Source organism: Hyperolius riggenbachi, chromosome 6, assembly GCF_040937935.1.
Source record: "Hyperolius riggenbachi isolate aHypRig1 chromosome 6, aHypRig1.pri, whole genome shotgun sequence".
NCBI lineage: Eukaryota > Metazoa > Chordata > Amphibia > Anura > Hyperoliidae > Hyperolius > Hyperolius riggenbachi.
In genome coordinates this window covers 36,646,862-36,670,965 of record NC_090651.1, presented here as the reverse complement: position 1 = coordinate 36,670,965, position 24,104 = coordinate 36,646,862, and the positions used below count along the sequence as shown (strand labels likewise).

Genomic DNA, 24,104 nt, shown 5'->3' with positions numbered 1-24,104 from the left:
TGGGCGTAGCTAGTACGTCCAGGAGGCCAAAGTAGTTAAAGAGACTCTGTACTGTAAAAATCTTGCATAAATAAACGTACCAGCCTGTTTGCTGTCTTCTCCTAGCCCCCTCTGTGACATTTTTGCCGCTCCCCGCTGCTTTCCTGGTGATAAAATCACTGTTTCATTCATTGCTTTTGTAAACAATGAAGATGGCCGCCAAACAGGAAATACATCATCAGAGCAGGTGCCTGTTTGCAGAGGCTCCTCTCAATCCTGACTTGACTGCTGGAATGTTTTTACCACTTGTTGCCTTAGCTGCTTGTCTGGACTTTGAACTGATCTTTCTGCACTCACAGCTGTTCACAAGGTCACAGACAGGCTGCCTGTGAGCAGAGACCTTGCATGTGACTCATGCACACAGCACACACACAGAGCCTGTAGGGGGCGTGGAGGGGGTGTGCATAACTTCTCCCTATCACAGGAGAGGCAGTGCATTCCTCCCTGGCTTGACAAGGCTTGACAAAGAAAAGGAGATTAGATATATTACAGAGACAGTGCAACTAGAAAAGGCTGCAGTAAGCCAGAGCACGTTAGAACAGGTATAGGAACTTATAGGATAGAAGAAATAAGGCTGAAAATTTTGTTACAGAGTCTCTTTAAGCCCCCTTGAGGCAACTTGTCCCTCAGTGTCTCCCCAGGTGGCTCCTGTCACTTGCAATTCAGCCCAAAATCCTGGCCGAGTCATGCTTCATTGCTCCGGCCAGGCACACTCCTACATTGCGCTCCTGTCCCTGGGAGCGTTCTGCGCTTGTGTAGTAGCACTGCGCAAGCACAGAATGCTCCCAGCCGCAGGAGCAAGACAAGGGATTGTGCCAGGCCACTTCCTGCCAAGTGTAAACTGCCCCCCCCCACCCCCCACTCATGCTATGTAAATTCTCACCTGTCCCCCTGGTGCAACTCCCATTGTTCTCCACTGTCACCCCAGTTCTAGAGAGTACTGTATTACGTTGTACAGTATATCACATGGCGCATGTGTGTCTTGCCTGGAGCCCACTACAGCGATTTTTTTTGAGCATTTAGGGAGCGATTCAAAACGCGTGCGATTTCCCTAAATGCTCAGCTAATGTTAATGGATGAAATAGTAAACAACGAGAAATAGGTGACTCTCCAATATCTTGAACTTGACAGCTGCTGCAGTTAGACCTTATCCCAAAGTCTCAACAAATCCAATAGCTCAAGACTGCTGCGCTGAAGTTCCAAGATACCATATTGGTACTAGGATGTCCCCTCCTTCCTTTCCTGCAGTACGTCACTCACAACGAGAAGAAAGCAGAGAAAACGGGGCACTCCCTCAGTTTCAAGCAATCTTGATCCAACTTTAATGTAAAGCACAGTACATATACAAGGAAGTAATAGTACACTCACTTCTGTGGGTCCTAATTCCAATAGGACCCACTGGCTAAAACCGCTTCTCACCCGGGTGGTACGCAGAACCGTTTCCAAAGTTCAGGGTGCGCGTGTTGCCCGCTCTCAACCCGACCGGTTTCGGCCTCCTGCTGTCATCAGGGGTATGGAGGGTTCTGAAATAACATAGCATAAAATCTTTGGGAAAACGGTCATTTTGTAAGCAGCAATTTTCCCTGAGATTGAAAATTTGAATTTTGCTAAATGTGTTAGGTCGGATTTAATTTTGGAGAGCAGATCTGCAAAGTTAGCTGAAAATATATCTTTTATTGATGATGGGGCGGCTACTCGTAAATAGGATATGCTTTTGTTTGACCAGGGAAAGGGGAACCTATGAGGGATTTGGTCCTTTAGATTTGTAGGGATATTAAGGCCTAAGATTGCCGATTTGGTTTCGTTTTTGAGAGCAATTTTAAATTACTGCAAACTGTAAGGGCCCGTTTCCACTATCGCGAATCCGCATGCGTTGCCCGCATGCGGATTCGCACAGTCAGTACAAGTGGATGGGACTGTTTCCACTTGTGCGTTTCCCCGCACGTTTTTCTGTGCAGAAAAAATCTGCAGGGTAGGGCCCTCAGAATTCGCCTGCGTGTGGAATGCAGGCGAATCGCACGCAATGTATTTAATAGGGAAATCGCATCCGTTTTCCCCATGCGTTTTTTGCCGCGATTTCGCATGCGATTTCGCATAGGTATTAATGTTAATTTATATGTACATTAGGGTCTGCACACCCATATAAATAGACCATCAAACTATATAGACCAATGTATAATCACGCAGGGTGCAATGTTAAAAAAATACATGAATATTACATAAAAGAACATGCACACCAGACAAAAGATGCTTTTAAATGCAACGCTTATTATTGAAATAGAAAACTTGTACATAAACCCCGATAAACGGGCAGGATACAAACATATACATATTAGCACAATTTTAACTGAACAATGAACAATGACACAATGTTACAATATCCTGACAAACACAGAGATGGAGGAAAGTCAGAATTTACCCAACAGCAGCGCTGTTTCGAGGCAATTTGAGCCTCTTGATCACGGGCAATAAAAGTCCAAACAGGCAAACAGCAGATAGGCAACAGATGCGATCATGCAGGGCGGCGTCCTCTTCATGCTGTGTCCAAACTCAGTTTAAATACATGTCATCTAACAGCTCATTGGCCCAAAGCACCGGGGCTGGCCCAAGTGACGCATGCGTACACGCGGCAAATTGCCGCTATACGCATTGACGTCACATCCGCTTCCGCCATGTTCCGTAATGCAAAAGTCATTGCGTGCAAACGTACGCATGTGATGCGGAAAAATCAATGCGTCCATGCGGACTTTATGCCATATGGAATTTAGACTCTGCATATATGAACGGAGCAAAGCGGAGCGTTACCCTGGCTACAGAAAACCGCTTCCTGGTGCATTTTAACGGTGCTTTTCCGGGCAGAATCTACAAGAAAACACAGACAAACATATTTAGAACAAGACACTATATATAAAATTTTTAAATAGCAACAATGCCATTAAAATATTAAAACTATCCTTCTTGACAGTAACCAACAGTCTACAAAACTGACAGGTCTACCTCCTCATTAAGACCAAATGGAGCTTTAGTCCTTAATTTATAAATCCAAAAAAGTTCTCTACTTTTCAATTTCTGCTCCATATCACCACCTCTCCATGGTTTTTTAACTACCTCCACTACCCTAAAGCGTAACTGTGATATACAGTGACCAGCAGTGTAGAAATGGCGCGCCAACGGAGAATCTGCGTCACCGCAGCGAATATTGCTGCGGTGTTCACAGATACGTGTGCGAATGTCCCTGCCGGTTTGCCCAACATAGAGCATCCCACATGGACATATGATAATATACACAACCCCTATAGAGGAACAGTTAGCAAACTCATCAAGATATATGCGAGAGCCAGTTCTAGGATGCGAGAAATACGGTCCTCTCGCAACATAACCACACTGTACACAGTGGCCACATGGATACATCCCTTTCAAGGCTGGTAACCCTGAGAGCCAATTACCTGTATTTCTCTTTTCAGACACTGGCATATTCCTGGCATGAACAAGAGTATCACGCACACTTCTTGATCGCTTGAATGCACACATAGGGGGCTCTTTAAACACCAGGGCCAATCTCTGGTCACTGCTGATGACCGACCAGTGTTTACGCACAATTTCAAAAGCCTGTTTCGAGAGAGGAGAATAAGTCAGAATCAGCGGTATTCTTTTCGACAGTTCTTTAGGTTTATATTGCAACAGAGATGACCTGCTCTTACCGGCAGCCCTGGACAAAGCATCAGATAGTATTTCCTCACTGTAACCTCTTTGTCTAAAATCAGTGTACATCCTGCCCGCCTCTTTAAAAAAAGCCTCATCAGTAGACGCAATACGGCGAATTCTCAGGAATTGGCTAAATGGGAGACTTTTCTTAAGACTCAACGGGTGGTGACTACGGGCATCCAAATAAGTATTTTTGTCAGTTGGCTTCTTATAGGGCACAGTTTGTAACATGCCCCTTTCCAGGATGACACTGACATCCAGGAAATGAACTTCCCGAGAATCAAATTCCAACGTGAACTTGATAGAGGGTACACAGTTGTCCAGGACCACCTTAAAGGACTCCAGGGCATCTACAGGGCCATCCCAGATGAAGAAGATGTCATCTATGTACCTCAGCCAGCATAAAACATGGCCGAGGTACATAGAATTGGAATACACATATTCCCTCTCGAAAGCATCCATCACCAAATTTGCATATGTGGGGGCTACATTGCTCCCCATTGCAGTACCTTGTAATTGCTTATAGAAGGAACCCTCAAAATTAAAGTAATTTTCAGTGAGCACAATTTCCAAGAGCGCCATCAAAAAATTCTTTAAATCCTCACTCATGTCGATAGAGTTCAGTACTTCCCGTATCACCTGTAGACCCCAATGATGTGGAATGGATGTGTACAGACTGCACACATCCATAGTACATAATACACAATTGGGAGGAAAACTCCCAAAGTTAGTCAATTTGGACAAAAACTGTGTAGTATCCATCAAATAAGAGCGCATATTCGCCACACTGGGTCACAACATTTGATCCAAAAGTCGGTAATCAAAAAGTCGAAGGTTCTCTTGTCTATTGTGACCGTGTGAGGTGGGCACAATAGACAAGAGAACCTTCGACTTTTTGATTACCGATTTTCCTTTGACGCCACTATTTTATGTTTTACCCAAAATACATAAGACCCTTGTTAATCCACCTGGAAGACCCATAGTGGCCGGGACAAACTCAGTTTTTCAGCCGCTAGCAATTTTTTTGGATCAAATGTTGCGACCCAGTGTGGCGAATATGCGCTCTTATTTGATGGATACTACACAGTTTTTGTCCAAATTGACTAACTTTGGGAGTTTTCCTCCCAATTGTGTATTATGTACTATGGATGTGTGCAGTCTGTACACATCCATTCCACATCATTGGGGTCTACAGGTGATACGGGAAGTACTGAACTCTATCGACATGAGTGAGGATTTAAAGAATTTTTTGATGGCGCTCTTGGAAATTGTGCTCACTGAAAATTACTTTAATTTTGAGGGTTCCTTCTATAAGCAATTACAAGGTACTGCAATGGGGAGCAATGTAGCCCCCACATATGCAAATTTGGTGATGGATGCTTTCGAGAGGGAATATGTGTATTCCAATTCTATGTACCTCGGCCATGTTTTATGCTGGCTGAGGTACATAGATGACATCTTCTTCATCTGGGATGGCCCTGTAGATGCCCTGGAGTCCTTTAAGGTGGTCCTGGACAACTGTATACCCTCTATCAAGTTCATGTTGGAATTTGATTCTCGGGAAGTTCATTTCCTGGATGTCAGTGTCATCCTGGAAAGGGGCATGTTACAAACTGTGCCCTATAAGAAGCCAACTGACAAAAATACTTATTTGGATGCCCGTAGTCACCACCCGTTGAGTCTTAAGAAAAGTCTCCCATTTAGCCAATTCCTAAGAATTCGCCGTATTGCGTCTACTGATGAGGCTTTTTTTAAAGAGGCGGGCAGGATGTACACTGATTTTAGACAAAGAGGTTACAGTGAGGAAATACTATCTGATGCTTTGTCCAGGGCTGCCGGTAAGAGCAGGTCATCTCTGTTGCAATATAAACCTAAAGAACTGTCGAAAAGAATACCGCTGATTCTGACTTATTCTCCTCTCTCGAAACAGGCTTTTGAAATTGTGCGTAAACACTGGTCGGTCATCAGCAGTGACCAGAGATTGGCCCCGGTGTTTAAAGAGCCCCCTATGTGTGCATTCAAGCGATCAAGAAGTGTGCGTGATACTCTTGTTCATGCCAGGAATATGCCAGTGTCTGAAAAGAGAAATACAGGTAATTGGCTCTCAGGGTTACCAGCCTTGAAAGGGATGTATCCATGTGGCCACTGTGTACAGTGTGGTTATGTTGCGAGAGGACCGTATTTCTCGCATCCTAGAACTGGCTCTCGCATATATCTTGATGAGTTTGCTAACTGTTCCTCTATAGGGGTTGTGTATATTATCATATGTCCATGTGGGATGCTCTATGTTGGGCAAACCGGCAGGGACATTCGCACACGTATCTGTGAACACCGCAGCAATATTCGCTGCGGTGACGCAGATTCTCCGTTGGCGCGCCATTTCTACACTGCTGGTCACTGTATATCACAGTTACGCTTTAGGGTAGTGGAGGTAGTTAAAAAACCATGGAGAGGTGGTGATATGGAGCAGAAATTGAAAAGTAGAGAACTTTTTTGGATTTATAAATTAAGGACTAAAGCTCCATTTGGTCTTAATGAGGAGGTAGACCTGTCAGTTTTGTAGACTGTTGGTTACTGTCAAGAAGGATAGTTTTAATATTTTAATGGCATTGTTGCTATTTAAAAATTTATATATAGTGTCTTGTTCTAAATATGTTTGTCTGTGTTTTCTTGTAGATTCTGCCCGGAAAAGCACCGTTAAAATGCACCAGGAAGCGGTTTTCTGTAGCCAGGGTAACGCTCCGCTTTGCTCCGTTCATATATGCAGAGTCTAAATTCCATATGGCATAAAGTCCGCATGGACGCATTGATTTTTCCGCATCACATGCGTACGTTTGTACGCAATGACTTTTGCATTACGGAACATGGCGGAAGCGGATGTGACGTCAATGCGTATAGCGGCAATTTGCCGCGTGTACGCATGCGTCACTTGGGCCGGCCCCGGTGCTTTGGGCCAATGAGCTGTTAGATGACATGTATTTAAACTGAGTTTGGACACAGCATGAAGAGGACGCCGCCCTGCATGATCGCATCTGTTGCCTATCTGCTGTTTGCCTGTTTGGACTTTTATTGCCCGTGATCAAGAGGCTCAAATTGCCTCGAAACAGCGCTGCTGTTGGGTAAATTCTGACTTTCCTCCATCTCTGTGTTTGTCAGGATATTGTAACATTGTGTCATTGTTCATTGTTCAGTTAAAATTGTGCTAATATGTATATGTTTGTATCCTGCCCGTTTATCGGGGTTTATGTACAAGTTTTCTATTTCAATAATAAGCATTGCATTTAAAAGCATCTTTTGTCTGGTGTGCATGTTCTTTTATGTAATATTAATGTTAATTTACACAGGCAGTGACATGGTTAAATTCGCATACAGCTTTACCTATGCGAAATCGCATGCGAAATCGCGGCAAAAAACGCACGCGGAATCGCACCCGCATGCGATTTGCCTGCGGTGATTCGCCCGCGATTCCGCAACGCTATAGTGGAAACGGGCCCTAATAAAGAAAATTATGATACATTGAAAGGATCCATCAGAATTAAAATCGCTAATCGCAAATCGCTGGCAAAAAGCTTACACTTATTAAAATCGCTCCCAAAAGCGCTGCAAAACGCCCATGAAATTGCTTATAAATTGCTAATGAAAAACACTGGCAATTTTCGATTAGTAGTGGGTTCCAGGCCCACTGTGTTTCATAATAATACAATGATAATAGAAACGCATGTCAAATTATAATGGAAAACCGCTCGTCTTTGCAATGTAAAATAATAAAATTGCAGCTCAAGCATGTTGCTGGGAACCTCTCCCTCACTGGACAAGCAGCAGTGGCTTCTTGCTCCCCAGGGACATACCTGCAAATTGTGCGGGACCCCCAACCAGGGGCATAGCTAGAAATCACTGGGACCCCTGGAAAATTTTGGATGGGGCCTCCTCCCGACAATACTCGCCTCAGGCTTTCTGTACAGGTAAACGGAGAACCAATGTTATTCAATTGGCTAGTGCACACTTGAATGTGTTTTCCCCATGCAGATAAAACCAGACAGCAGTGAAGCACTGCACACATTTTCTCTATATATTACATTAGCTTCTGTGTTAAAACGTGCATGTTTTCACACATACAGACACACATGGTGTGCAGAAAACGCATACAGAAAACCGATAAATGAGTGTACTCCCAGCCTCAGCTTATTACACTCACTCTGTCCATCTCTGATGGAGCAGAACTGGCTCTGCAGACTCCTCCAACACCACTACAGTACACAGCACTTGGGGAGGGGTATAGAGGTTGGGGGCTGGGCGCTGTACACAAGATCATGCTGCACACTGAATAGAGACTGTCTACAAATCTTTGTCTGCAAAACTTTGCATGATTCGTTATCAGTGGCTGAGCAGATGTAGTCATTAAACGAATTGTGCAGAGAGCAGAAAGCCGTTTCTCTTCTTGCCCTTAGTTGTAAGTCTCTCAGGACAGGTCCCCCCTGTGGCTTTGCAGTTGCATCCCTTGCAGGGTCTATGGTTACGCCCCTGTCTCCAACAATACCTTGAAGCAACCCCTTATGTGCACATGCAGTTGATGGACTTTGAGATAAAGCTTTCAAAATATAATTGGCTGGGATGCAGACTGGCCCGGGATTTCGGTGACCTGCTTCTTATTTAGTGTTTTTGGAAAATTCCTGCAGCAAGCAGCACATCTGGACAGTGAGTACACTGAAGTGAGGTCTGAGGGGAGGCTGCCATTTTCTGCTGAAATAAATAACTAGCACCCGGGGAAAAGTGTTTTCATAATGTTTAGAGTTTTGCTGTTAAATAAATGATTAAGACTCACTTTCACGCTGTGAATTTGAGTTCATTAATGGACCAGTAAATCTAAGCTGGGCATTAACCTAATATAATAAAACATGTTGTAACATTAATAAGGCCTCCGATCTTTAAGGAGGTTCACATGAAAAAAAAATATTTCTTACAAGGATTGTTGCGCTACTGGAGAAAAAAGAGAAAAAAAAGAAAAGAAGAACTCTACTTTAGCACCGAAGTACTGGTTAAAGTGGGATCGTCAGACACAAAATCAAATTCCATTTACCCACCGCTCTGTGTTCATTATGCAGCCTGGAACCTCACCCTGCATTGCAAGCACTCAAATCTAATCAGAAATGTTTCTCCTGTAAATAATCTTATCTGTCAGCCTGGCTCTATTCTAGTACATTGCTGATAAGAAGGAAGCTTGTCATCTCCCCTCCCACATTCCTGCTTCTCTCTGATTGGCTGGGGGCAGTTCGGTGTGAAGATGCTAAAATCTGATCTAGCTGTGCTCACATGCTTACAAAGCAAGCTAGCTATGATAGTGCAGATTTCTAGGAGAACAAGAAGTAACAGAGGAAATGACATCAGGATTGGCTTCATTTAGAGGGAATCAAGAGGGCAAATGCCAGGAACAGAATTATCTTTATTTACTATATAAAGTTCACAGAAATCAAAATGTGGACAGTACAATACATGTGTTATGTAAGTAAAACAAGTCGTTTCTGCTTATATATGTGTTTTTTTCCCTGCATAGTATGGTTGACCCTGCTGCTTTAACCACCCTGGCGTTCTATTAAGATCGCCAGGGCGGCTGCGGGAGGGTTTTTTTTTCAATAAAAAAAAAACTATTTCATCCAGCCAACTGAAAGTTGGCTGCATGAAAGCCCACTAGAGGGCGCTCCGGATGCGTTCTTCTGATCGCCTCCGGCGGCCAGAAGTAACACGGAAGGCCGCAATGAGCAGCCTTCCGTGTTTCGCTTACCTCGTCGCCATGGCGACGAGCGGAGTGACGTCATGGACGTCAGCCGACGTCCTGACGTCAGCCGCCTACGATCCAGCCCTTAGCGCTGGCCGGAACTTTTTGTTCCGGCTACGCTGGGCTCAGGTGGCTGGGGGGACCCTCTTTCGCCGCTGCACGCGGCGGATCGCCGCTGTACGCGGCGGATCACCGCGCTGCGGCGGCGATCAGGCAGCACACGCGGCTGGCAAAGTGCCGGCTGCGTGTGCTGCTTTTTATTTGATGAAAATCGGCCCAGCAGGGCCTGAGCGGCAGCCTCCGGCGGTGATGGACGAGCTGAGCTCGCCCAGACCGCTCAGCTGGTTAAAGTGGGACTAAACTAAGAACTTCCTCTCTCCTCAAAAAAGATAGCCACAGCTTGATAACCTTAATGGGGGGAAAAACATTCATTAGAATGTATGAAAATCCTAAAAAATCTGAAGATTCAACTTGGTTTTAGTCTTGCTAGGAGCACTGCAAGGGTTAAAGCGGACCCAAACCAAACATTTTTTTTTAATTAAAAATATTTAGTTGCACCACTCTAACACATACAATGATAAATAAACACTCCTTCAAACCTATGAGCATTTCAGTGCATGCTTTTCACCCTTCTCTTTTCATAACTAGGGTTATACTGGGGGCAGCCATTAGCAATTTCTCCATTGCCGGACACCACCTACTCCACCAGTTTGACGGATTTTTCCCGGCAGTTTGAAAGAAAGGGATGGGTTCCTCCAATAAATGTCAAATATTGTAGATTTGTCATCATGCAGCTGAAAAATGGCTGCTATTTATTATTATAATTTAGAAAATAGATTTTATTTCTGAAATCTTGTATTTTTAATTTGGGTCCACTTTAAGCCTCAGTGTTTACTGCCTTGGCAGATGTCTCCTGCAGTCTATTCACAGTTTCTGATAAGAACTCCCCCACCTTAGATTGTAAGCCTCTGGCAGGGTCCTCCCTTCCCTAGTGTAGTCTACATGATCGTGTGCACCTTTTCAATGACAGCCTGTACTGGTATTACTGGGCCTACCTAACCAGCCCATAATCGTATGATCATGCATCTTGTACCATTTGCCTTGTATAACTTTGTTCTATGTTGTATAACCTTGTTACATCTGTCATTCTAGAATCATTGTATATATTTATTGTCCAACGCTGCATAATATGTTAGCACTTTATAAATACAATAAATAATAATAACTAATTAAACACTTTGATCTGGCGAAACAAACACAGAACATATAGCAGTAAATTTCTTCATCAATTGTATGTGGATTAAAGACTTTACATTGTGTGCTGTGCAAGAGTTTTGGTCCGCTTTCACTTTTTTTCCCTAAAGTGCTTCAAATTACTAACCCGATCCCCATACGTTGCATGTTCTAAAACAGCAATCTGGCCACAGTAACTCAAGGTGTCACGATTACTGTTGACCGTAGGGTTTATTTTACCTAGTTGCTATTAGAATTTAACTTATTCAGTTTTTGGGTGTACTTGTGCTTCAAAAGGAACCCAGGGTGAGAGGGAAAAGGAGGCTGACATGTTTATTTCCTTTTAAATAATGAACATTGCCTGGCTGTCCTGCTGATCCTCTGCCTCTAATACTTTAAGCCATAGCCCCTGAACATGCATGCAGATAAGGGGCTTGATTCACAATGCCATGATAACTGTTGTCACGTCTGTGAAAAAGTGCTTTTAGCACGTTTTCGCATGAAAAACGGTTATTGTGCGCAAAAATTCGTGTTCGTGCGATAATGCGAATAAAGCACGTTTCACAGCGTGGTAACAGTTATCACGTGTTTGTGAATCAAGCCCCAGATGTCTATGACAAATCTGACTATTATCTGCATGCTTTTCTCAGGTGTGTAATTTTTTTTAGACCCTACTGACCAAAAAAGATCAGCAGCACTGCCAGGCAACGGGTATTATTTAAAAAAAAATATGGCAGCTTCCATAGGTCTCACAGCTCAGATTCCTTTTAAAGGACCCATAAAGCAAGAAAGATATGGAGGCTATCATATGTATTTCCTTTTAAGCAATACCAGTTGCCTGGCGGTCGTGCTGATCCTCTGCCTCTAATACATTTAGCCATAGACCCTGAACAAGCATATGCAGCAGATCAGGTGTTTCTGACATTATTGTCAGATCTGACAAGAGTAGCTGCATGCTAGTTTCAGACACTTCTGCAGCCATAAAGATCAGCAGGGCTGCCAGGCAACTAGTATTGTTTAGGAGGCAATAAATATGGCAGCCTCCATATACCTCTCACCTTATGTTCCCATTAAGAATTTCCAAATTTAACGGAAACTCAAACTGTGTTTCTTTGCATGCATGGCAGCTATACTCTGTTTGGAGTACAGATCATTCACAAACTCCCAGCTGTCTTCATCGTGAGTAAATACAGGAAAGCTTATATGGCAGCCTCTATATTCTTCTCACTACAGTTATTACCGGGCTGGGGGAGGCGCTCCAAGATGGGATGTGCGGAAGTAATAATGTCAGCTGGTTAAAGCATAAATAAATAGGCTTGCCTCTAACAGAAGGGGGTAGCCCAAACAAATGAATACAATCTGTAATAGAAACCAGGCACTTCATTGATAATGCGTTTTGTGGATCTCAGTCTGCTTCCTCAGATCAAATAACAAACATATCTTAATACAGTTAGGATTAGGATTACTAGCATTTTGCACCCTCTATCTATTTTTGTCTCCTTTGGAAGGTCCATAGACTTCATTGGTACCACACCCTCTCACTACAGTTGTCCTTTAAAGGATACCCGAAGTGACATGTGACATGATGAGATAGACATGGGTATATACAGTGCCAAGCACACTAATAACTATGATGTGTTCCTTTTTTTTCTTTCTCCGCCTAAGAGTTAAATATCAGGTATGTAAGTGGCTGACTCAGTCCTGACTAAGTGACTACAGTGTGACCTTCACTGATTCACTGAAATTCCAACTATAAAACACTTTCCTAGCAGAAAATGGCTTCTGAGAGCAGGAAAGAGATAAAAAGGGCCAATAGTTCATAGATTTTTAGCTCTGGCATACTTCAATGAATGTGTCATTGAGCAAAAACAATAAAACAGTTAAAACTTAAAAAGTAGATTTAAACATAAAATAAAACTGTGGAATATCTTAAAAAGTCATTTTTAGGAGAAGGAAGATGGATACAATTGTTTATTTCATTTGTTTATTTTCGCTTCGGGTGTCCTTTAAGTGATTTTCCAGGTTTGAGGAAGGTGCACTTTACATTTTCAAAATGGCTGCCCCGCCAGTGTCTTCCACCCTCTCAATCATAAAAGAGGGACCAGGCAGCTAATACTTTATGAAAAAGTGCAATATCCTGTGCGTTACAGAAAATGTGCTCCTTAGGAGATCATAAATAATAATAATAGCTACTACAAAAAAGTAGAAAAAAATGACATAATCCTCAGACACATACGGCTATTTGTCTTACTCCACATTACAAATGAACCCATAATCTGTCTGACAGCGCTGACCTGTGCCGAACTGTGATCTAACGGAGAACTGACAAAGTTTATCACAAGATATGAAAGGCAGCGCGGGGATCGATTCCGTCATTAGCCATTTCTCTTTTTAGCAAGGGGCAGGAGATAATTGTCAGTCAGACAGAACCAGTCAGCGGGCAGACATTAGCATTTCCCAGAAAGCAAAGCCGATTTCACAAATCACCACGATTGTCCCCGTCAGGAAACAGAACGCAGATTTTTATTATTCTTTTTTACTCTGAAAAAAGGGCCTATTTGCATAAATTAAAATCAGCTGTATTGAACCCGTCTAAATCACCCTAAAGGAAAAAAAACCAAATGATTTAAATTGATGGAATTGGATTCTTAGAGCTGCAGGAGAGCCAGATGTAACATCAATGTCACCAAAACAGCCTAATTCTATTAATCCTCGTGTTTCATTTTCAAAGTGTCCACAGATGTCATATTCTTGCGGAAATGTACAGCTGTGTACGAGTGAAGCAAGTCCTTCTCCATGCCAGTCATCAGGTCCCCTCAGCGTATCGTTATCGAGGATTTGCCACGACATTCATTACAAAAACCTGGTAGACTGAAGAGAAAAGTGCAACTCAGGCATTTCCAGTCACTTATTGCTTAAAGGGACACTTAAGTCAAACAAAAAAAATGAGTTTTACTCACCTGGGGCTTCCAATCGCCTGCTGCAGCTGTCCGGTGCCCTCGCCATCTCCCTCCAATCCTCCTGGCCCTGCCGGCAGCCACTTCCTGTTTCGGTGACAGGAGCTGACAGGCTGGGGACGCGAGTGATTCTTCGCGTTCCTGGCCACAATAGCGCCATCTATGCTGCTATAGCATATATCATATACCATATAGCAGCATAGATGGCGCTAATGTGTCCGGGAACGCGAAGAATCACTTGCGTCCCCAGCCTGTCAGCTCCTGTCACCGAAACAGGAAGTGGCTGCCGGCGGGGCCCGGAGGATCGGAGGGAGACGGCGAGGGCACCAGACAGCTGCAGGGGGCTATTGGAAGCCCTAGGTGAGTAAAACTCATTTTTTTTGTTTGACTTAAGTGTCCCTTTAACTAAATGAGGACCGACACAGTACGAATCTATGTCCAGCAGGTGGTGCTGAGGCCCTGACTGGACGTAGATTCAACATCGCACTGAATCGCGCGTCTCCGCTGTTACCACGATCTTCCCGCTCTGCACCCGCCACAATTCACTCGCTCTGCCGTCTATAAGACAGCAGAGCTCTGTAAGCAGGTCAGGAGCCGCTTTCATTGGCTCCTGACCACGTGATAACGGAGAGCCAATGACATTGGATCCCATTGATAGACAGCGTGAGGAGTTAATGAAAGCGGCTCCTGACCGGCCGTCAGCACTCTGTTGTCATAGAGACGGCAGAGAGAAGAGCCTGTGGTGATTTGGCAGCGTCTTGACCGGCGACAGCGGTGGGTATGTGCGCCGATCCGTCGGGAAGCGGCTTTTTACCGTACCAGCAGTCTCTGATCCTAAAGGGGGCAGAGACTGCTGGTATGGAAGTGGTTAAAGGGAACCTGAAGATAGAAAAAAAAGAGTTTCACTTACCTGGGGCTTCTGCCAGCCCCCCCTACAGGCGCCCTGCACCCGCGTCGGTCCTCAACGACCCTCCGGTCCCCCGCCGGCGATCAGTTTCACTTTGTTGAGTTGTCGTACACTGCGCCTGCATGGCCCTGGCCGTGCACATCCTCATTTACACTCCCATAGCTGAGAGCATCCTGCGCAGGCACAGTGGAGATTTTCTCAATTTTCTACCAGCGCTGGGAGTGCAGTGGCCATCAACTTACAAGTCGGCGAAACTGAAACTGCGCTGCAGCGGGGACCGGAAGATTGTTGAGGACCGATGTGGGCACAGGGCAGCTGCAGGGGGCTGGCAGAAGCCCCAGGTAAGTGAAAAAAAAAATTCTATCTTCAGGTTCTCTTTAACCCCCTTGACGTTATGATTCTTTCCGTATTTTAGGGTCTAAAAGCGGTGCAATTTTTTTGTAACCTTTCAGACCCTAAAACCTGGAAAAAATCATGCTGACAGGGAGATCTGCAGCAGCCCAGCAATCTCTCACCTCCCTGGCTCCAGCCCTGCAGTTAGGCCTTCATCCTCCGGGTGGTGCTGCAACTCTAAAATGAAATTGCCAGCTGACGTCATGACGACAGCCGGTGATCTCACCAGCAGGAAGCAGAGCCCCGGAGGAGAGGAAGAAGAATGGCGGCCAACGTCGGGATCCCCCAGGAGGTATGTAGAAAAGCCCACTGCGCGCTATACTCTGCACACAGCCTCCGGCGACTCCCCCGAGCGGAGGTCGGGATTACCACTCTTAGCTGCGTTTTTTTCGCCCCAACCCTAGCTCGGGATTACCGCCAAGGAGGTTAAACCGAATCTGAAGTTAGAGAAATATGGCCATACTGTATTTATTTCCTTTTAAATAATACCAGTTGCCTGGCTGTCCTTCTGATCTCTTTGGCTGCAGTAGTGTCTGAATCACACACCTGAAACAAGCATGCAGCTAATCCAGACAGACTTCAGTCAGAGCACCCAATCTGCATGCTTGTTTATGGTCTGTGTCTTAACTAGTTATCGTCCCAGGGGCAGTATATCTATGCCCCTCAGGACTTTATCTTAAGTCCCAGGGACGTAGATACAGGTATCTCGCCCAGATCGCCTGCTGCACACGCTCGTCTCATCGTTGCCTGTTCCCATTCACCGAACACAGTTCCCATTCACCAATCAAAGTGCCTGGGATTATTGATCACTGGCATCAATTAGATGCCGGTGGTCATTGACAAAAGTGAAAGTAAAAGCATACACGCATTACTTCCTCTGTGTACTGTTCACAGTACAAACAAAAACACAAGCACATGGCAGGGGCCCTGAGCTCTGCCACTGACCGGGACCCCTGAATCCCCATGAAACACCAATAAGGGGAGTGCAGGTTTGACCCGGTGCTGCCACCGCTGTTCACAGTACACAGGAGGAATAAAGTGGAGGGACATCTAGTGGCCAGATAGTATAAATACACCTACATACTGTACATGATAAATACAAATACATTAAATACCCCATTCATTAACGCCTTACCTCCCATCCCATAGTTACCAAAATCACACACTTCTATAAAAAAAAAATTGAAAAATAAATAAAAGTGGCATTTTGAAAAAAAAAACATAAATAGTTACCTTAGGGACTCAACTTTTTTTCATATGTATGTCATGAGGGTATATTAATGTTATTTTTACAAATAAGGGCTTGTTATTTGTGAGGGATACAAAACTGATAGAGACATAATTTAAATGGTGTAATAACCGGGACAAATGAGGAAATAAAATATGTGGGTTTTAATTACAGCAACATGTATTATTTTAAAACTATAATGGCTGAAATCTGAGAAATATTTTTTTTTTATTGTTCCACTTAAAATGCATTTAGAATAAAATCATTTTTAGGAAATTTTGTACCACCCAAAGAAAGCCTAATTGGTGGTGAAAAAAACAAGCTATGGATCATTTTGATGTGATAAGTAGTGATAAAGTTATTGGCAAATGAAGTGTTGAAATGTGAAAATTGCTCTGGTCCACAAGGTCCATAGTGATGAACTAAGGCTAGGCTCACATTTACTTGACATCTGTAACTTGACACCTCCCTCCCAGTTCAGTACCTACCTTTAACCATAACAGGTTTACCTGACAGTGGGCTGAAAATGCATACATGCCTGGCTACTGTACACTGGAACCGGAACAGTATTTTAACTGCCCTAAATTACAGGAAACCTTGCCCTGCAATTATACAGGTCACATTATTTACCCCCCTAAAAGTCTCTGGAGTCTCACTTTAATGTCCGGACTCAATAAGGGCGATTTTCCGCTGCAGAGTGGACAGTGAGGAATTGTTTCTGCTATCCCATTTCCAGCGCTCTATTCATGGCGGCGCGGCCGGCGCATCCATCTTCCTCTCCACTTTTTATTAACCCCAGCGGATACAGCACTTTAGTATTTAAACTTCTTAGCTCTCTGGAAGTCGGCAATTTTTAATATCCACAGATAGTTCGGTAAGAAGGCTCCTTCACCCCCAATCAGCAGCGCCATAAATCCTGCTCGCAGTTCTCTGTGAGTCGCACCGGCTATCTGTAGGGAAATAAACAGCCAATGCTTCTAGTTGTCGCATGCAAAGTGCCCCCTTGGCTGACTTATTCCTTGCTTAAAGGAGAACATGGCCCTGTGTGGAGGTTTAAAAGCGGACAAAAAAAATCCCTATTAAAGTTTTGTTGTATAAGGAGATTAGAAGAGAGGGAATTTGATTTTACATTTAACATTCAGATTTATTGCAAAAGTTTTTTGTTTCTTATTCTTCTGGAATACTTTACTTATCAAATCACAATGAAAAACTCACCTCACAAGTAACGGGCGAAGATGGATCCCAGCGATGTCCCTTGACGAGGAGCATTCCCCAGTCCGTCTTCCTGCCAGCGGCGATGGCATGCGACAGGCAGCTAGTGTCGGACTTGGAGCAGGAAAAGCTGAGGAAATCCACTTGCTTGCCAAGCAGCAGTAATCAGGTGTTGCTGCTCACAGTGAAGACTAGCTGCAGGTTTCTATTGGGAGTAATAACAGAGGGCTTCTGCTGCGTGGCCAGTAGTGGATTTCCTGTTTTTCTTCCACCTCCCAGTCTGACACTGGCGAGTGGCGACGAGTCGACACATGATGGCACAAGACGGGAGCGAGTGAGAGTTCAAGCGATAACAGTACTTTGCACAGTAGTGGTCAGGGACTTTAAAGATTCGATCCGACGTGACGGTTGTTGTCACTGCATGTCGCAAAATGTAATTCGAGTAGTCGCACACCTGTACCCACGTCGTGAAATTGTGGAAATGAATGCTCAAAAAATCACTGGTTAACGGAAAAATTGTAATTACAATCATTTTTGTAATTACTAGGATTTTCCAGGATGAAAGTTTTGTGTAGTTTCCTAAATTTGTCGTAATTGTGCTAAATTACAAATGAAACAGAAAATTACGCGCTAACGCAAAATTAGGACTTGAAATTATGAATTTTCTGATAATTAAGAATTATGATTTCAGGTTGCAATTGCATTTGTCTCGTAATCACGAAAACGCGAAAGTTTGGCTCATCAATAATATTGAACACTTGAGTGGGGGCACAATATTGCAGCAGAGGGGAGGGACAACGTGGAAGCAGAATATTAGTGCTTGGAGGAGGGATTTTTGGAGAGAGCACCAATCAGAACCAGAGCAGTTCTGAGTGCTTTGGTTCTATGGCAGTCCAGCCAGATGGTGAGGTCATGTGACCCTGAAGGCATGCCTCCCAACTGTCCCAATTTTGACGGGACTGCCCTGTGTTGGGAGGCATGGTTCCTCTTTCGCCCTGGGCTGCCTCCTTTTACTGAGCCAGCCTATAAGCGTTGGTGAGTCTGGGAATGCGAGGAGGGGGGGCCAACTTCATTCTCCCTCTCCATAGGCCCCCCTCCTGTGTCCCCGTGTTGCAGAGTAGAGTGCAGTGGTGTGGCATGTGTGAATCTCACCTGATCCCAGAGACCGTCCATCCTCCTCTGCACCAGCCAGTTGCACACTACTTCCTGTTCTGCAGGCCCTGTGATTATGCGACGTGCAGAGATCGAGCAGGCAGAGAGTGGCCTCTGGCCAGCTGGTACTGAGGGGGGCAGACAGAGACTCACCGAAGCTGCACTGCAGCGCTTGTGCTCTGTAAAGGGGACACAAAAGGGGGGCTCAGGGAGAGGGAGGGAGGATTGAAGTCGTCCCCTCTGCCTTCAGCCCCCTCCTCGCATTTGTTGCTGCTAGGTGAATGCTAACCACCAAGCTGTCATGCTGCTTACACAGTGAGATTATCTCCATATTCTAGTCTAAAATTCCCTGAAGAGACAATGATTACCTTGTTTCTGTAGCTACCGCAACAATACTATCCAAGCACCTCAATAAAGAGGTTCTCCAAGCCAGTCATAAAAATTAACCTTAAGGAGGGCAGTAAGCCATCGGGGAAGGCATATGGGGTTAGGGGGAAGCTATATGTTGGAGGAAACACAAGACTAGACTACCAGGGAAGCCATTGGGGATAGGGGGACTCTAGACACAGAGAATTCTATGAAGTGGGGGGGGGAGGGGAGGCAATAGACACCACGGAACTATACGTGTATGTGTAAAATATAACATTGGGATGATGCTAAAGATGTGGTAGGGTTGTATCTCTTTTTCCTGACTCCAAAAGTTGGAAGTTATGCTGAAGTTGAAGACCCTTGGTGGTGAGCATAGGAGGGGATTGGAGGGTTGAGTTGCACAGGTTAGTTAGATGAGATGGTTGAGATAGTTAGAAAGAAACAACACTACAAATGGGCCTTAAAGAGGAACTGTAGTGAAAATGACATAATTAATACAATTGCTTATTTTTTACAATAATAATTCATAGATTATTTAGCCAGTGTTTGCTCATTGTAAAATCTTTTCTCTCCCTGATTTACATTCTTAAATTTATCACTGGTGGTGATAGCTTTAGTCCTGCCAGGTGATTTGTACCAAATGCTCGTTACTAAGAGTTCTATGCACAGAGGAAGATACTGCTGGCTTGGCAGTTAGAAAAAGCAGTTATTTCCCACAATGCAACGTGGTCCACAGACAGCAAACTGTCAGGACCATGGTCCTGATATCACACTGTGGGAGGGGTTTCACCACAATTTCAACCATACAGGCCCCCCTGATGATCTAGTAAGGAAAAGGTAAAGATTTACCACATGGAAGGGAGTATCTGCAACTTATTGAGATGAAGTTAAATTCCTGGTTAAAGTTCCTCTTTAAATAACACCAACTTAATTGCCCAATCCTCTTCTTATACCAAGGCGTAATAATCCAGCACTCTCTGTGCTCACGCTGAGAAGAGGAAGGGTTCATTGTGAGCCAACACAGCTTTACTGCACTGCACAGTGCAAGTAGTCAACACTGCAGGTCTAAATACTGGAGGGAGGGGCAGAATGAAAGCTCATCATTAAGCTGTTTTGTACTCTGTCCAATAAGAAAGCTAGAGGGAGGAGCTGTGCCCGCTACTGTTGTTCCACTGAAAAGTGGAAACTAGGGAGGTCAAACAGCCATCTAAGTTGACTGTGCTGTACAGTTTGACTGCCTGAACTACAGAACTGGTTGGAAAGAATTACAAAAAAAAAATCTTGTAGAATAAAAGACATTTTCCATAGATCGTATTTAGCCAACCACCTGGAGTTAAACTTTAACTATGAAACAAGCCAAAACGAAGATACATTACAGCCTTTTAGTCTTCCTCTTCTTCCCGACGATAGCGCACGTTCAGAAAACGAGCCGTTCCTGAAAAGACGTGTTAGATATTCTTTTTGATAGAACACTGAGCAGTACTTTTTTTCTTCCTTGTAAGATCGAGCTTTCATCTCCAGTCTTGCACTTTCCTCTCTTGTCCGTTCTCTTCCCAGAGAGGTTCGGTAATCACACAAAATAATTCCTTGTCACCGATTCCCAACTGTGCGGCACGGAGGACGCGGCGTCTGAGCAATTCCCCGCGTGGAATCCTATTCAGAGACAGGAGTAGATTACTCCCTGCTATCCCGAGTTTAGCTGCAGCCCCCAGTGCGCCTAGTAAGTGGCCGGAGATATTGATGCTTGTTATTATGGAGCTGAGAACCAGGAGACAGCTTCAACAGGGCCTCTGCTGTGTCTGTGCCCACCGCATGCCAACGCAGCAGTGCCCGCAACAGAAGGGTTCCATCAAAAATGACAGAAATGTTGGGAGGAGGCTTTGGCGAAGGAAGAATAAGAAACAGGAGCATTGTCACTGGATTTTAATGTGTCAGGACACAGAAAAAAAAATGATTTTAGAGTTGGGGCTACGACACACAGATTTGTAGCAGGCAGCAGCATACGGTTACCCATACCTTTCTAGCGTAGGTGCTGCTAATGTGATCTAGTGGAGTTGCTGCTAACTACATAGCTCCCGACTATCCCTTTTTTGGAGGGACAGTCCCTATTTGGGAATCAAATCCCCTTGTCCCTCTTTCCTTCTCATTTGTCCCTCAGTCAACACCCTAGATCGGGGGTGCCCAATAGGTCGATCGTGATCTACCGGTAGATTGCAACTGCCTGTTTGATAGATCGTGGTCGCGTCTTGTCAAATTTAGCTGCTGCTGTGTTGCAGCCTGTGAAATTTTATGCTGCCGCGCTGTCAGAAAAAGCTACTGAGCGCATGGCTGAAGGGGAGAGGCGCGGCTGAAGGGGAGAGGCGTGGCTGAAGGGGAGAGGAGCGAATAGTGAACATCTCCTCCCCCTCCTCTATGATGCTGTGCATACCATGTGGCCACGCCTCCCCCAGGTCCCGCGGGTCTTCAGAGGCTAACGCTCCTCCATCTTGTGAGGAGAAGAGTGCACAGAGGCCAAAGGCTTTGCTGTCGAGGTAGGCATATAGAGGCAATTTTACATTTTGGTGGTGGGTCGGGGAGGGGGGATTCCTTGACTGATGACTGGGGCTTGTTTGTGGTAGTTGCGAGGGAAAGGGGATTTGGTCATTATAAAAGCAATGTGCTGTGGTGGGGGCCTCAGCTGTATTATATCAGCCTAATGCACAGTATGCATCTTCCAGCCACTGCCGACTGATCAGCTGACAGCAATGAGGGAGCTGCATGCAACAGCAGCACAGCTAGTGATGCCTCTGTGCTGAGATCTGATAAGCCGGACACCCTTCCTGGAAAGCAGAAAATGAAAATGCTGGGATACGGGGAAAGGAGGGGGCTCGAGACACTGTTTGTGTGTGTGTGTGTGTGTGTGTGGGGGGGGGGGGTTGGTTCTTGATCTCCTGGGCTGTCTGCTTTCTGTATGCGTTTTCTGCACACCATGGGCTCGATTCACAAAGCGGTGCTAACCCAGTTAGCATGCCTAAAAGACTTTAGGCATGATAACCATTGCACCATGCTGGTGAAAAGCCAGTTTAGGCGTGATAAGTTTAGGTGTGATAAGTTTAGGTGTGATAAGTTTAGGCATGCTAAGTTTAGATAAGTTTAGATCGCTTGCAAAGTCCCGCACGCAAAGCAGCGCCATTAAACTTTGTACAAAGTGCACCAGTCTTTGCTAGCGTAAAACTTTTGATCAGCTGTGCACTGCGGTGCTAACGCAGTTGGCGCTTAAACTTAGCATGCCTAAACTTATCACACCTAAACTTATCATGCCTAAACTTATCAAACCTAAACTTATCACACCTAAACTTATCATGCCTAAACTGAGTTTAGGCATGATAAAGGGCTTTTCACCAGGGTGCTAACTGTTAGCACCGCTTTGTGAATCAAGCCCCATGTGTGTCTGTATGTGTGAAAACATGCACGTTTCATCGCAGAAGCTAATGGAATTGATAGAGAAAATGTGTGCAGTGCTGCACTGCTATCAGTTTTCATCTGCATGGGGAAAACACATTCAAGTGTGCACTAGCCAATAGAGTAACATTGGTTCTCAGTTTACCTGTGCAGAAAGCGAAATGCGAAATGCTATGTATATAGAGTGGGGTACTGTATTAGCTAGGTTTATTTTTAACAATAAGCCTCAATCAACTAGAAAGCACACTTATACAGCATCAGTCTGTCCCCAGTCAATGCCAGATAACCGAGTCTCTGCTATATTTGTTTTTCTCTGATGGATAACGAAATGGCGCATGTGCATAATGAAATCTGATAACGATAAACATCGTTGTCAGACTTGGTTAACGATAAATATCGTTGTGAAAACAGATGGGAAATAATAAGAAAAAGATATTAACGTTAAAAATCGTTCCGTAATTCAACAATGCAGCCTAACCCAACCCTACTCTCACACAGAACCCTCCCATGGTGGTGCCTAAAACTAATCACTCCCCTGGTGGTGCCTAACCCTAAAGCACCCCCCATCCCCAGTGTTGCCTAAAACTAACCGCCGCCTAGGTGGAGCCTAACCCTAACCACTCCCCCTGGTGGTGCCCAACCCTAGCCACGCCCTCTGCAGAAACACCCTTTTACACATAGAAATGATAATATCTTTGATAACATAAATCTGTACATACAATCAAAATAATATGACAAAAACTATAATGTTGCAAGCTTCTAAAACGATAACATACTTCAAAAACTGTAATGTTCTAATGTTGTTAACAATATTTATCGCGGCGCCTTTTTCTGCTTTTTTTTTGCCGTATTAATCGCACTAAAGTTTATGGCGGCGCCCCTTTCATCCTCCCTTAGCCGGCGCCCTTTCTTCCTGCTACCCTAAAACTCTTTACTACTTTGGCCTGTTGCGTTGGGATTTAGAGAAGTAGTGAGGATTTCACAGACAGCTGTGGGGAGCTGTGATACCACAATGTACATGCTACTGAGAAGGATAACACAGTTCACAGCCCCCTATGGAAATAATGTAAAAAAAAGAAAAAAAAATGAAAACAGTATTGCCGGAGGTAGAGATGATGTCACCGATCATTTCCTCAAATGTTTTCCAGACCTGAAGTCTGGTTCCCATGCTACTCCATCACCGAATCGGTTAAACGAAGAAGGAAAATTGAATCAGGAGCAATTGTTGAAATATCAGATTCTCGGTTAATCAGCGCTTGTTTCTGCGCACCTCTCCTCATAGCACTGGAACTCAGGCTCGCCAATAGGCAAGAATTTCCTGTTTTGTTTCAAAGGATAAAAAGAAGGAGGGGTGGGGCGACTGTTGCTTGGTAAATGTAATTATCATGAAGTCGAAGCCAGAATCCTCTCAGGGTTTTCCAGGGCTCTGCAACGTATATAGCGCCCCGGCACAACACATGACAGATGGAGCAGCGATTCGTTATGTCTGCTTGGCAGGAGCATGCGGCGGATCTATGTGAAGTTTTCCTGATTTCGTTCTCTTGTGTTGACATTCTGGGGTGTGAGCAGATGAAAGCCGCGCCGAACGTCAACTCCCGAGTGTGGCCGATTCAGAGAGCGGGTCTGATGTGGCTGCGCAGAACCCTAAAACGTCCGACACGTGCGGAAAGATGTAATACATTTTTTGATACAGTC

At 44.6% G+C, this 24,104-nt stretch overlaps 1 long non-coding RNA gene across 1 annotated transcript in view; it reads right to left on the bottom strand.

Annotated features, from left to right (window-relative positions):
- Nucleotides 1-1,441: 1,441 nt before the first annotated feature.
- LOC137522402 (uncharacterized) overlaps nucleotides 1,442-24,104 on the bottom strand; it is a 250,600-nt gene continuing 227,937 nt past the window's right edge. The window contains exon 3 of the long non-coding RNA XR_011022280.1: nucleotides 1,442-1,562. This is a non-coding gene — a long non-coding RNA (uncharacterized lncRNA). The remainder of the gene's footprint in view (nucleotides 1,563-24,104) is intronic.